Source organism: Aedes aegypti, chromosome 1 (assembly GCF_002204515.2).
Source record: "Aedes aegypti strain LVP_AGWG chromosome 1, AaegL5.0 Primary Assembly, whole genome shotgun sequence".
Taxonomy (NCBI): Eukaryota; Metazoa; Arthropoda; class Insecta; order Diptera; family Culicidae; genus Aedes; species Aedes aegypti.
Window position 1 is genome coordinate 16,309,078 of NC_035107.1, and position 15,867 is coordinate 16,324,944.

Genomic DNA, 15,867 nt, shown 5'->3' on the forward strand with positions numbered 1-15,867 from the left:
TAAGTTACGGTATTTGGCGAGAAAATTGAGTTATTTGTAACTCAACCCCGAACGGTCTCTATACTCTGATACTTCATCGTGATATCACACGTGAATTTGCATTTGCTCACGTAGGTTTCACGTTCTTGTCGGAGCGTATGTTTCAAAGACAAGACGGATTTTTTCAAAAGATACTCTATATACCCATACTGTTCTTTGCGTGACTCTAAATGTGGCACATCAGCTTCCACAATGGCTTTTAGAACAAAATTCAATCAATTGAACGATTGAACATCACTGGCCTTCCTTAAAACCATCCATCGAGATCTTTCAGGATGAGATTGAAATTTCAGATTAAATTTTTGTTCGAAATTGGATAATGGTGGTAACCCTTAGATCAACGTGCCGAACAAGCTACATGTTCATGAATTACTAACCAATAGTTCAAGGATATCGCTACCATCATAATATATTTTTAGAATGCCTTTTATATCAGTACCAGCCCACGACTTAATTTTGCTTCTTTTAGTATTTGTTACTAGCTGCCCCGACAAACTTTGTATCGTTCTCAAAGATAAACGGCAATTCCTGAGTAATGCGACCATGGCACTGTAGGTTACTGTCTATGGTAAATTAGATCATACTTTATAACTTGTTGGGTTTTCTCAATATTTCAACGTAACCAATTGATTTTATGATTTTTTTTTCTCGCAAGAACACGTTGTAGTCATGAACGAATGTCATAGTGAAAGAGTAATGTAAATCCGTTTACCCGATCTCAAACCATCTCGTGACACACAAACACCATTCGATTTGCATGTATATGGATAGATAGACATATGTTGCTTCTAAATTTTTGAATAATAGCTAGGACTGATCTTCACCATCTTTCTGAAATTGTTTAAACTGTAATGTTTAGTTCTCCTAAACTTTTCAGAATATTGTTCTCTGTAGATACTTATTGAGATTAAATATTATTCCCATTCAGAAGTCGTATAAATTGTGTTTCAGAATCATAATTCAATGTTTTCTGACGGTACAATTTCGGAATTGCTTTAATCATAGTAGCTATTGCGCAATCCAGCTTGCAATCAGAGTCGACAAAAAATCACGGTAATAAATTCATACTCAGAAACTGAGTTAATCTTTGTTCTTTTAAAGCTTTGAGGTGTTCTATATCCTAATTGGAGTTGTAATGCTTCGCTTCGCGATAAAATACGTATTACTTGACTAACGAAAACGTTCTCAATATCTGAGAATAACGCAGGCTCTGAGTATAAAATTGCAAGAGTGTATGAAACTGCAAGAATAAATGAAAGGTACGAATTGTGTTGAGAAAAATGAGCGAACTTCAGGTACTACTGAACAAAACGGTCTCAACTCTGGCCCTGCTGTATGCCATGCATCAGTATTAAAATCGCGGGATTTATAGTAGACTCATTTTAATGAACGATGTACCAGTAGATTGGCCTTAGTAACAAAATACATATCTTCGATAAAAAGCGACACGTGCTATCTGCTGTATTGTCGTCTATCTCAAAGATTTAATAAATAATTCAAATGGATTCACACGTTTAGCAATCGCCATCACCTGCTTGTGCCGTTTGCTATCAACTACTTTTTCAAGACGCGTCTATTTTAAACGCAATGTATCTCGTTTGTTACTTTACTGCTCGAAACATTAGAAATGTCAAAATGAGTCGATCTTAAACGTTTTTTTAGATGGTTACGATCTGTAGATTGTAGGATGTGAAGATTTCTGCTTTACAAAACGCACAGCCTACGTTACTCTGAACAAGCTTTATAGCCTACTCAGTAGTTTGCTAAATCCTCGACCAAATATCCATTTCTTCCAAAATCTAGGGTCGGTGTTCCCTTAGTGGACAGTCCCCTATAGTCGCACTAGTGGCTTTTTACGGCCGTTTAGCTATAAATCTTTTCAAAATATTTTTTGACATGAAGGGCAGGAGCTATTAATCTAAGTACCATTGATACACAGCTTAATTTTGTTCAAAAAATGATCGAAATATATAGTTTTGCTTAAAATTTGAGCTCCCTTGTGCCTATAGTTAACCTATTGTTCCTATAGTAGCACTACTGAGAGAAACTATTTTTTATTATACAAAATACTTGATGAAATAACAACTTTTTTTACATCAAACGAAAGCTGTTGATCCACACTGTGTAGGAAAAATATAAAAGTTTTGTAAAAATACGATTTTGATAAGTATTTTGCCAACGCCGTGATGCTAGTGCTACTATAGGAACAGGAATTAGAAATAGTGCTACTATAGGCACATGTATTCCTATAGTGGCACACGCGATAATAAATACATACATTTGAGTTTTCGTAGTTTTCATATTTTTCCCGCAAAACCAAGATAAAAAGCTTTCAGATGATGTAAAAATAATGACGCTAGCGTTATTTTTCGATTTTATACGATTTTTTGTTCTTAGCTATGCGGCTATTGGTACATCGACCCTACCACTCTTCTTAAAATATCATTGCATCTTCCATATACAGTGAGATTTTTACTCAATTGTAACCAAAGCTTCGAAACATTAGCTATGGCAGATCTTTTTTAACTCGTAGAGGACGACTGATTATGCCAACCACGCTGCCGTAGAACATCTTCAACGAGGTGAAATGACCTCGAAATCCATCGCTTTGGTAAGCCATTTCGAATCAATTTTATACTGGAGATATCAACTTACGTAGTAATTGTTATCGTCAACGCCAATATAGCTATCAGCACAGAATTTTTCAAAAATCTTCAAATAATCTATCGCAAAATTCAAATAAATGCTATAAACCTCCTCTGAAATGCTCTTTGACGGCTAAACATGATTCCTGTTGGGCATTTGTTTCAGATAAATCGTCTTCACACCGTACGCGCAAGTAACAGCGAGCAGGCAGAAGCTCAAATTTCTGGCAGTCTGGACCAACACGGCGTTTTCGACATTGGAAAACTGCAAGAATAAAGTTAATTGTCGATATACATTTAATTTTGTACGCAGAGTCTAAATTAGTCCTACACATATATTCGCTGTTTAATGTCTCATTTTCACAGAAAGTATGACAGCTCACAGTTTGGAGTCCCTGTTTGTTGAAATACATTTAGAATTAAAATTATTGTACAATACTCAGTTACACTCACGGATATTCGGTTATAATCATGGGCTTATTTTGTATACTGAATGCGATGGCACACAGAAAAGAGCATTCTCACTAAAGGACAAGAAGGTTTCCGATATCCGAGTTACGACTAACTAATTTCCTCGCTGGAAATTTATTAGCGTGAGAATCAATCCCACTGTTTGGTAACTGTCGATAAAAGCAGGTACCTGCGAAAGAGATTGAATGTAATGAATATCCAGAAAGTAGTTGCAAAACGATCAACCGTAAAGTTCGGTCGTGATCTCCGCGTGATCTTTTGAACTAAACCATGTGGCTGGCACACGCTGTTACAGTTCAATAGAGTTCAAAGAAACGGCAGTAACTCTCCGATGTATACTCTTTACACGTCTAAACTCTTCACGTGCACCACTTGAAATGCAGACTGGCTTGTACGACGTCCAATCGAGCCATTATTCGGAAAAAAAATTCGGCTTTCGTTAGATTTTATTTTCATATTGAGCTAAAATACTCTAGTCATACAGTGAGCTTATTCAACAATTTGATACCTAGATTGAATCGATAAAGATGACTGTTCTGTGGATTCATCTCGTGTTTAGAGTAAGAGCTTTGTATTCACTTGAAACATGAAAATTATAGTAAGCACTCTTCGTTTCCATACTAATTCAATCGAATTGGTGCACAGTATAGACACAGATATTTTAAACCTCTAAATAACTGGAACTTTGTCGCTGCTGAAACCAATGAATTATTTACTTCCGGTTTCGAAGTTTGAAGCAGAAGGATGCCGAAGTTCATAAATTTCATCATAAACTGTGACAAAATTGTTCGCTGGAACGCAAATTTTCAACCATTCATATCTTCACAAATGTCTCATGAAATCTCTTAGAATACTGTTCTTCGTATATGCTTTATTTGAGTACTGTGAGAGTACTTCTAACCTAAGAATAATTCGCAGGTATCCTGAAAATCTTCTCTAATACTTTTTTTTCACAGCCCAAGTTAATAGTCATAGAAAATATCCTGTTAGGAAGCTGTTCCAGTTCGTTTCGTTCACTTCTTCCACACAAGTAATCGCAAATAGCCAAAACACTGATTTCTTGCACCCAAGACAGCAACCGACCTGAAAGTCGACATGGAGCACGCTCATAACTTATAACTTTAAATCTGCACTAGCCTCACACACGAAGAGTTTAGATGTTCGCCGTTTGTTGATTCGTTTCCCGCTCAAAATGGGTGTGAAAATTGTATGATTTTTTATAGAGAAACTTATCACAAGCTCTGAGTAGAACTTTTCGAGAGTGATCAATTTCAATGTTGGGTCCTTCCAGTCGGTCCGAACGGCACGCAGGTACTGATTTGGAATGCCAGGCGAAACGATAGCCAAACGCTCAAACCCATTGGATTTTCAAAAAGGATCAACTGTAAAGCTCTAGCATGATATGCACGTGATCGTGTTGGATCACGTGGATTGCACGTTTTTATCTTTACATACCAATAATTCAAAGGCGAACCCATATACTCTTCGTTTTGCCGTAATCGACAAAAAGCGGAAATTTCTAATTCTATTGTCTGGCAACGAAACATATGTTCCTAACCATTAAAAATAATTGACGTCGCTTAAGGGCCAAGTTATATTCAAGTAAATATGTATAATGAAAAACCAGTTTTCTCTGTAATAATTGACTAATAAAACAAATTAAAACACAGTTGTACTATTTACCTGCTTACTCAGAATTCCAAACTTAAAATATTTCAAATATTTCGAGCTAAAATAGTTCACAATTCTGAGAAAAGCTAGTTCAGGATTGTTAGCTAAAACAACTCAAGATTCAGAGCTAAACTAGTTCAAAATTCTAAGCTGAGTTAGCTTGAGCTAAAGTAGGTCAAGAATCCGAGCTAAACTAGTTAAAAATTTAGAGCTAAATCACTTCGAGATTCCGATCACAACCAAATCAGGATTCAGAACTAAACTAGTTATGAATTCTAAGCCCGCTGGTTCCGAATTCTGAGCTTAACTAATTCAGGATTCTGAGCTAAACTAGCTCCGAAATCTGAGCTTAACTGGCTCACAAATCTGAGCTTCACTAGCTCAGATTCTGAGCTTCACTAGCTCAGATTCTGAGCTTCACTAGCTCAGATTCTGAGCTAAACTAGCTCAGATTCTGAGCTAAACTAGCTCAGATTCTGAGCTAAACTAGCTCAGATTCTGAGCTAAACTAGCTCAGCATTTTCAACTACACTGGTTCATAATTATGAGCTAAAGTAGCTCAAGTTTCTGATCTAAACTGGTTCAAGATTCTGTGTTAAACTAACTCAGAATTGTGCTAAATCAGCTCATTTTGAAGTAAATTAGCTCAGGATTCTGAGCTAAACTAGGTTAGGATTCTGAACTTAACTGTTTAAGGATTCTGAGCTAAACTAACTTAAGATTCTGAGCCAAATCAAATCAGGATTGCGGACCTTAACCATGTCAGGAGTCTGACAAAACTAGTTCAGAATTCTAGGCTGTATTAGTTTAGGAGTTCCGAGCTCACTAGTTTAAGTTTCTGAGCTAAGCCATGTAGAGAAAGATTCTGGGATTATCTCGCTCAAGATTCCGAGCTTAACCAGCTCATAACTCTGGACTAAGCCAAGCTACACACTAAGATTATTTAACTTTTAAGAGATTGCCGAACTTTTCAAGTGTTAAGATATCGGTGAATTCAACGGAATCTGTAATATAAGCTTAGTTCGTAGCTCAGTATCCTGAGCTAAGTTAGCTCAGTATTCTGAGTTATATTACTCAGTATTATAAATTATGTTGAACTAACTCAATATTCTGAACTCAACTATTAACAATTAATGGTATCTGTACTTAACTAGATCAGTGTCTTGAGCTAAATTAGCTCAGTTTTGTCAGTAAAGTATCTCAGGATTCTAAAGTAGCTCAAAAGCTTGTGAGTGACTTTCTCTGGATTTAAATCTGACCTTTTTGCAGATGTTGAGACTATTGTTCACTCTTGACATTCTACACTAGATATCATAGAATTATAAAATAGACTAGCTTGACATTCTGAGCTAGATGAGCTGAGGATTATACCGGGAATTTTGTACTTAATTCAAGATTTGGAGCTAAATCAGCTCATCGAGCTTAATTAGTTCAGAATCCGAAATATAATCAGCTAAGCATTCTGCATTCGTAATCTACAGACGCAGGATTCTGAGCCGTTCGAGCTCTTGATTCTGAGCCAAATACAATCAAGATTTGTTGACTGTGAGCGATCCCAAGCTAAACCAGCTAAGCATGTTGAACTTAAACGAGCATAGTATTCTAAGATAAACCTGTTTAGATTCGAAATTGCTACGAGGATGCTACGATAAAATTCTGAGGTAAACTAATCAACGCAAGCTTCGATTCAGAACTAGATAATGGTTCTGACTTTATTTAAATCAAAGTTAGAACTTTATGCAGCCAAAAATCCACAGCTTAACCACTTCAAGATGTTGAACTAAATTTGCTAATGATTATAAATAAAATTAGCCAATAAGTTACATTTGTTCAGAATTTCAAGCTGAACTTGTGCTGTATAATACGGTGATTTTTTCAATGTTCTAATATGAACTAGAACAGATTGCTAAGCCAGTTTAGTAAATGTTGTTTACCGCAGTTCCCTTCTTCGAATTATAGCAGAAATCTTAGCCAAATTAGTAATGTAATTGATTCGTGTTTCTAAGGCGAATTAGCTCCGAATTCATAGCTAAAGCAGTTCAGGGTTCTGAGTTAAATTTGATCAGTATTTTGAGCTAAACTAGCTCAGGATTTTGAGCTACATTATCTCATGATTCTGAGCTACACTAGTTGTATATTTTCACTAGAGCTAAACTAGATAAACATTAAGATCCAAACTTGTTCAGGATTGTATTAAAAACTAGCTCAAGACTTGGAGCTAAATTATTTTAAGAATGTGTGCTAAACTAACTCAGAACTGGATTTTTAGCTGTACTAGATAAAAATTCAAAGAAAAAATATAATTAAGGATTCTAAGCTAAACCAGTTCATAATTCCGAGCTGAACTAGCGCAGGATTTTGGGCTAAACTAGTTTAGGATTCTGACCTTAATCAGCTTATGAAATTGAGCTAAATTAGCTCAGGATTCTCTCTCAAATTAGTTCAGAATTATTTGCTCAAGATTTTTAGTTGCACTAGATGGATTCTGAGCTAACTAATATAAGATTATGTGATAAATTAGCTCTGAGCTTAACAAGCTTTACAATCTGAGATAAGCTAGCTTTGGATTCTGCTTAGCTTAGGATTTTGAGCTACATTATCTCATGATTCTGAGCTACACTTCTGGAGTTTCACTAGCTCAGGATTATGAGTTACACTTCTCATGATTCTGAGTCATATTGGCTCAGGATTCTGAGCTACACTAGCTCAGGGTTCTGGGCTACACTTGCTGAGGACTTTGAGCTACACTAGCCCAGTAGTTCTGAGCTTCACTAGCTCAGGATTCTGTGCTTCATTAGATCACTGAGGATTCTGAACTTCACTAGCTCAGGATTCTGAGTTACAGTTGCTCAGGATTCCGAGCTATAGTAGCTCAGGATTCTGAGCTACACTAGCCCAGTAATTCTGAGCTTCAATAGCTCAGGGTTCTGAGCTACACTAGCTCAGGATTATGAGTTTCATAAGATCACTGAGAGTATTCTGAGCTTCAGTAGCTTAGGATTCGGAGCTTCGCTAGCTCAGGATTCTGAGTTACAATTGTTCAGGATTTTGAGAATTTGCTCAGGATTCTGAGCTTCACTAGCTCAGGATTCTGAGCTTCACCAACTCAGGATTCTGAGCTTAACTTGCTCAAGATTTTGAGCTTCACTAGCTCAGGATTCTGAGTTACATTTGGTTAAGATTAGAGTAACATTTGCTTAGAATTCTTAGCTACACTAGCTGAGGATTCTAAGCTTCAGTAGTTCAGGATTTTGAGCTTCACTAGCTCAGTATTCTGAGCTTCACTAGTTCATGATTCTGAGCTACACTAGCTCATGATTCTGAAATACACTAGCTCAGGATTATGAGCTACACTATATCAAAATTTTGAATTTCACTGGCTCAGGATTCGGAGCTTCGCTAGCTAAGGATTCTGAGCTTCACTAGCTCAGTATTCTGAGTTACACTAGCTAAGGATTATGAGCTAAACTAGCTCATGATTCTGAGCCATATTGGCTTAGGATTCTGAATCACATTGGCTCAGGACTGGGTCACCCTGGCTCAGTATTCTGAGCTACACTAGCTCAGGATTCTGAAATACACTAGCTCAGGATTATGAGCTACACCAGATCAGGATTTTGAGTTTCACTAGCTCAGGATTCTGAGTTTTACTAGCTCAGGATTGTGAGCTACACTACCTAATAATTCTGAGTCATATCGGCTCAGGATTCTGAGCTAGACTAGCTGAGCTACACTAGATCAGTATTCTGAGCTTCACTAGCTCAGGATTCGGAGATTCGCTAGCTCAGGATCCTGAGCTTCGCTAGCTCAAAATTTTGAGCTAAACTAGTTCCTGATTCTGAGCTAAACTAGCTCATGATTCTGAGCCATATTGGCTTAGGATTCTGAATCACATTGGCTCAGGACTGGGTCACCCTGGCTCAGTATTCTGAGCTACACTAGCTCAGGATTCTGAAATACACTAGCTCAGGATTATGAGCTACACCAGATCAGGATTTTGAGTTTCACTAGCTCAGGATTCTGAGTTTTACTAGCTCAGGATTGTGAGCTACACTACCTAATAATTCTGAGTCATATCGGCTCAGGATTCTGAGCTAGACTAGCTGAGCTACACTAGATCAGTATTCTGAGCTTCACTAGCTCAGGATTCGGAGATTCGCTAGCTCAGGATCCTGAGCTTCGCTAGCTCAAAATTTTGAGCTAAACTAGTTCCTGATTCTGAGCTAAACTAGCTCATGATTCTGAGCTAAACTAGCTCATGATTCTGAGTCATATTGGCTCAGGATTCTGAGTCACACTGAGCTACACTAGCTGATGATTCTGAGCAACACTAGCTGAGGAATTCAGAACTCCACTAGCTCAGAATTGTGAGCTTCACTAGCTCAGGATTCTGAGCTACATTATTTCATGGTGCTGAGCTTCACTAGCTCAGGATTCTGAGCTACACTACTTTAAGATTCTGAGCAATACTAGGTCAGGATTCTGAGTCACATTGGCTCAGGATTCTGAGTCACACTGGCTCAGGATTTTGTGGTACAAAAACTAGCTCACGATTCTGAGCTAAATTAGCTTAGATTTATAGATTTATTTCTTAAGCTGAGGATTCTCATCCCAATTTATTGAGGATTCCATGACAAGAGGTTGAAGATTCTGAGCCAAACACGCATACAATTCTAACCTTAACTAATTTGAGAAAAAGTAAAAAAAAGATGTTCGTTTGGCGAAAATTCCAGTTTTCAACTGTATTCTCCCAAGAAGCTGTTCATTGCTGATTAAAAAGTATGTAATCTTATTATTTCTTTATTTTACCACAAAAATGTGACCGGAATAAGGTCACTCTACGGTACTTTTGTGCCATATGGCCGAACATCACAACGTCAGGCGATAGGAAGTGAAAGCAGCTATTACCTAAGGCTCTACAGCTCTTTTTTCATATGTCGACATCAAATCACAGTCGACATAACGCTATGAACATAATACTTCCCGGCTACTACGATTATTGCGAATTCAGCGTCAGCATCGAAATCGCGTACCGGTGCAACTTTAACTCGTTAATTGTGCTATGTAGTACATCTCTGTTGAGTTAACTCTACTCAAATTTCCCTCTCCTCCAGGAGTTCTCCATCGTCCACGACATCCCATCCCAGGACTGCAGCCGAACACAGAGTTCTAAGAAAGCGAAATTATAGAAGCATTGCACTTCTCAAGATAATGATACAGTTGAACCTCCAGTGAGTCGATGTCCCACGACTCGATATCGACTCGTGGACCTGAACTAAGAGCAATATTTCAACGTTACTTTGATCAAGAAAGTTGGAAGCTTGACTGTACACATGTTAGCCCCGTCCTCCGAGATTGACGAGGAAAGTCCTCGGTGTGCTCTCGAATGAGAGCAAACAATATTTACGTCTTGCTAGCGCTTCACTTTTTGCTCCTTCAGTGCACATAACATACTCGCAGACAGCAAGAAGACGCGAAACCGACTCCACAAGCCTGTAGGTAGGTAAAGGGTGTTGTCGGGGTATCGCGTTCTATATTTTCTTATCGTCTGATGAGCATCATCGACTCCACACCCGGGACTTGTTGATTCTCCCTTCCCCAACCCGGTTGCCACTCAGACTTGCTCCGATGGTTGTGTGTGTTGTTACTTTTATGGATAGAGAGCCCACATTCCGGTCGAAGTAACGACAACCGAAAGAACGGGGAAGACTTTTCAGCCTTTGAACACTGGGTACTAAATTGCTATTCAGCTTCGGCGATTGAACACTCCGAAAGAGTGTGATGCGTCCGTCGCACATGTGCAGCTACGATTTGATCGTAGTCGGCTGGTTGCAATTAGCAATTCAGAACCCGAACCAGCCTACTACTACTACTACTGATGCTAAGGCTCCGGCTGCGGTCATGGTGACGTTGCTGAAGAAGAAATGTGTTGCCCAGTGAAGAGGACCCCGACCAGTTTTCTTCTGGATGCAAATATGCCAACAGCTAACGGTTGCCCCTATCCGTTTTGCCGCCATGGCAACCAAGAATTGGGGGGACTGCCATGAGTACCGTTGTGGTTCAATTTGCGGACCGTAGCTGTAAATTTGATTTATTAATAAATTTTAAACGAAAATGAGTTGAAACACTTTAGCGTGTACCACGCTAACGGTTCCAATTAGATCGAAAATCCGGAGGTCTGCGCCGCAGACCACTGTTCGCGGTAGCCTCTATACAAAAATAGACACCGAGACACAGCTAAAACGGGAAGGGCGGGACACGCACGTGATCATTTGGGCCAAATCACGCGCAATGCACGTTTTGTTCCAGGTAAAGCGCGAGACCGTATCAAACCGGTAAACTGCGAAAGCGGCCGGGGCTTAGGGCTAGAAGGGCTTAGAGGTGCACCATGGCCTGCTCCGATTTGATTGGGTGGTGTATTGCCCTGGCGACGAGCCTGGAGGAATGTGACGGCGCGCGACGGTAGATCATGGGAGGGAAACCCTAATCCGACGTGTAATAAACAACTTCTCCTCTATTTCATTCAGAATCGAGTGAAAGGATGGGAAAACGAATGGATACACGGTGGTATTGCGCATTTTGCGACCTGGTGGAATGTGCGCTTTGTAATAGCGACCGGAACGTAAGGGTAAACGTCTCGTGGCTATTGACGGGCCTGCTTAGATTACTCGAGTTGCCAGTTGAGATTGAATTAACTTACATGAAAATATTGACAGAGAAATCGTTCATTTCGAGTTTTATCACGGATGATCACTTGTCAATATGGCTGTTGAATGTCAGGAATATCACGTGACTTTGACAATTCACTATTGCCAAAATCATCCTTATCCATGGAAAAAGTCCTGTAGGAGTTCTGTGGAATCCTTTCGATATGGTAGATGATACAAAGATTCTATTATCCAAAAATAGAACTGAAATACTGTAGAAATAAGAAGATCAGAAAGGTCCCTTAGAACACACTTGTGGACAATATTGTGCATGATCCAGCCTAAGATATGTGCCAGTCTAGAATGGTACTGTACTTTCAATACTCGAATCTGTATTGGAACTATAGGACCATTCCTAGATAAGCACATAAGGTCGTTGATCCTGCGTTGAAGGAGTGTTGCATTGTGGGTGATTTCCTAGTAGTTGTATTTATAGACTGATTCCAAGGAATTTCGATTCAAGAGATTCCAAACGGATAGGAATTAATGCTCTGCATGTAGAGCCAATTACATGTTTACTTTCATCGATCTTATTGGGCTTATCAATTAGATTTGATTGTGTGCGGACCTAACATTACACATACATCAGCCCAAATAACCCGTGAGTCTACAGATCAACCGCGTTTGAATTTATTTGACCATCATATTCTTTGAGAACTTTCGATACATTACCTCTCCGAGTCTTCTTCCGGAATGTCTTAAAATAGGTCACATCGTATTAAAAGATTTTAACAGACGAAATCCAGTGAATACAAGTTATAACAAAGTGGTCAAAGACTACGAATTCGGATGATCAAATAGAACTACAGCCTTTACAACTTTAATAAGGCTATTAATTGTCAAGTCTCAATTTCAAACCAAATCAGGCATTGAATTTTGAGAAAATTGAGAGTATCTCTCACTTATTGTACTATGTAACAATCATGATCCACAGCACATCATGAGAGTCTGCTCATCATCTTCTGCTACAGCTCTGATTAGATCGGGGGGATAACAATGTATGATAAAACCCATCTAAACGAGCTCCAAACCTGGGGTACAGTATTACCACAGACAAACAGACGTAACACTCTAGTTATTTCTATCGCTCAGCAGAATAGCGCCCAATTCTAATATTTGGTAGTTGGCCGACGAGCCACTCGTGGCGCTCGCATCACTTTTGTTCGAGTATGACGTTTGCTCACTACCGTCACCTAGTTTACGGTTGGCCAAATGAAGTATTTTTAGCATTGGGCGTAAATGTCCACGTAAATGTTGTTCTAGCTGTTACGTCTGTTTGTCTGTGGTATTACTATCGGAAGTTTTGGGATTGGTTATCACGTCTGTAAAATGAAACACCGTGGTGCACCGAGTGAAATGAGTATTATCATCGCTCTCTCTCTCTCTCTTTGGGGCTCTCATTCACTGCTGTTGTTTATCAAGCTTCTTACAACTTACGAAACATTACCGATCATGGATATAGATACAGATACGATGTTTTTCTTCGCTTGCTTTGGTCGTGCTTTGAAATCAATTGAGAACGTATTATGCAATGCCTGGAGATAACAATTGAATACGAAATCCACCTTCGCAGAACATCAATTAAAAGTGTGTCTTCACGTAATCCATTGTCATCATGCAACCAAAATCTGGAATAAGAATACTTAATGGAATCTTCGGAACGAATCTTTAACTCGTCAACCTGATGATTATTCAGGAGAATGTTGTATTGAACGGGTTCGATTTCTGAATCCAAAATTTTCAAACTAGAGCTTGTTGGCAAGCGAATTAGCCTTCTGCAATAATAGTTAATGATGGACGGCTTCAGAAACCTTTCAAAATACCGGAGAAAATAAAAAAAAATAGCAGTTTGCCTCGGTTTACTCGAAATTGGACTGGATTGATGTGGGGACTCCTCAATTCGTACTGCTCTGTCTTTTGAGTAACTGTGTTCAGATAAACCACTTTACCGATAACTGTTTCAAACGCAGTACATTAAGAGATTTCGCATCTAAGTTCTGGAGAACTCCAATCAGTTTTTTGATCGAACAGAGATACCATAGACGAGATACTGAATTCTACAATTTGCGTGCATTCGAACTCAACTATGAATTTCGCTAAAAACTATGAAATTTAGCGCTTAAGTCCAAGTCACACACTCATTGCGGTGGAAAATCGCAAAAGAGTACACTCCCATAATATTCTATCAATCGGTCAAATTAGTTCTCAACATATGTTTTACTTGGAAAAAGGCACTTTCTTCCATCCACTTGGGTCAGAAGATGGGTTTAATTTCAGTTCAATTATGTTCCACATATATTTTAGCCGAAACGATTAGTTGACTGAGAAATTTTGCACAAATTGCAAAGTAAAAATTTGCGGAAAGTTTGTTATTAGCGTGTGCTTTAAGAGTAAACTGCCAAACGCTGGCAGTTCACTCTAAAAGATTCCTTCTCAGAGCATTAGTTAAATTTATACAAATAACGGCGTTTTTTGTTTGACAACTAGTTACCATTGGAACAAGCCAAAAAGTATGAATATTTCAAATAAACTGGTAACATAATGAATACTTATTTAACCCTTAAAAGGCGTGGACGACTTTGTTGTCAATTTTACAGAGCTGGTCAAAGACGTCACAAGTTGGCGTTTCAGATCAGGAGCCAGAAACACCATCAGTGACCCTTACGAGTTTATTCCATTGGAAAATAATTTCAGAAACTCCCTCAGAAATTTTTCTAAAGTGATTCCCTAAAAATTCTTCCAGGATTTCTTCCAATCATTTTTCCAAGGGATGCTTATTGGGGAATCACTCCCGAATTTGCTCCAGGAAATTCAATGCAACTCCTTTCAGAATATTCCCAGAAAATAAAATGACTCTGAACGTTTTCCCAGAGAATATTCTAAGATTTCATCCAGAGATTTCTTCAAAGATCCTTCCAAGAAAAATCATCGAAGGTTTATATCACAGTTTAGTACAGAAATTCGTTGAGAGATTTCTCCTGGAAAACCTACAAGAATTCCTGCGCCGATTTTCATAAGTATTATCTATGGCATTGCTCCAAAAACATTCTAAGTAATATATAAAGAATTCTTCCAGATTTTTTTTTTCTATCCTGCAGTATTTTCCCCATAGTTTTTGAGTATTTCTCAAATAAAACACAACGGATACCGAACATTTGTCACACCCGCCATTATTCCAGTGATCCCTCCGATCATTTAGGTGTACACAAAATTCTTTATGGAGTTCCTGGATAAAAAGGATTGATAAGTTTCTATTATCATCTTAGCAATTAAGTTGACTTTTTGTCTCCACTCCCTTCAAACATTTCGCCCCAAGCTTTGCATTTTGAGCGGGCAGTCCGAAAAATATTTATAAAAAATTGAAGGTTGTCAAAAAAATAACAAATCCGATGAGCTTTATTATTTTTCAAAAATGTTTTTCTTCCAAAGTTCTTTCAGAGATCCTCACAGGAGTTCATTTAAAGATTCATCAGCGATATAATAGATTTTCGTTTAGAAATACCTTCCGGAATTTTTGAAGTGCTCTTTCAATGAGTTCTAAATAAAACTTTGATAATTCCCTGAAGACCTTCCACCATAACATCTTCGAAAACATGTTTTGGAAAATTTTTAAATCAAAATCTGGAGGAATGCTTTAAGGACTCTTAGGAGTATTCTCCGAAGAAGTTCCTGAAATTTTGATTAGAGAAATTCCTTCACAATTCTGGAGGAGATACTAAGCAATCAGTAAGGCATCTTTGTAGAAGTAAATGTTTGAATTATTAACTGGAAATCTTCGATTAAATCATAGCGGCTATCTTAAAAAATGGAAAAAAGTACGATTACATTGCTTGTGGAACCTTCCTGGATTTATCTTAACAAACAACACGGTAGAATTTTAGAAAGTATCTTTTACGAAAATATAAGAGAAATTTGTTAGAAAATCCGCAAAAAAATAGATAATAAATAAACTATTGAAGAAATCTTCATTATAATGTAACTTTGGCAAACATCAGTGTCTGATGAAATTTTCCAAAAATACATACGGTGAAAGGAACAGTAATACTTGTCGTAATATCACGGTATCCACGGTCCAAAGGTATCTTCAGACAATATTCCGAAGATTTCTTTAGGAGTTTTTTTTTATTGATTATTTTATGGACTTCCAAAAATTTAACTAGATTTTCGTAGATCTCACCAACAGTATTTGGTGGCGGGGTAAATATTTTGTAGTTCACAGACAAATCCATTTTAATAAAATCAATTAAAACCTCTGTTGGACTTTTTGAAAAAAGCTACTTGCTGCTGAGGATGTCATTGGGAATAAGATTCATACCCTGAATTTCATGAGAATA

General features: G+C 38.1%; 1 protein-coding gene across 5 annotated transcripts in view; it reads left to right on the forward strand.

The window, feature by feature from the left end:
• Positions 1 to 15,867, forward strand: part of LOC5574714 (nuclear factor of activated T-cells 5) — a 429,601-nt gene that overhangs the window by 294,694 nt on the left and 119,040 nt on the right. The window lies entirely within an intron of this gene.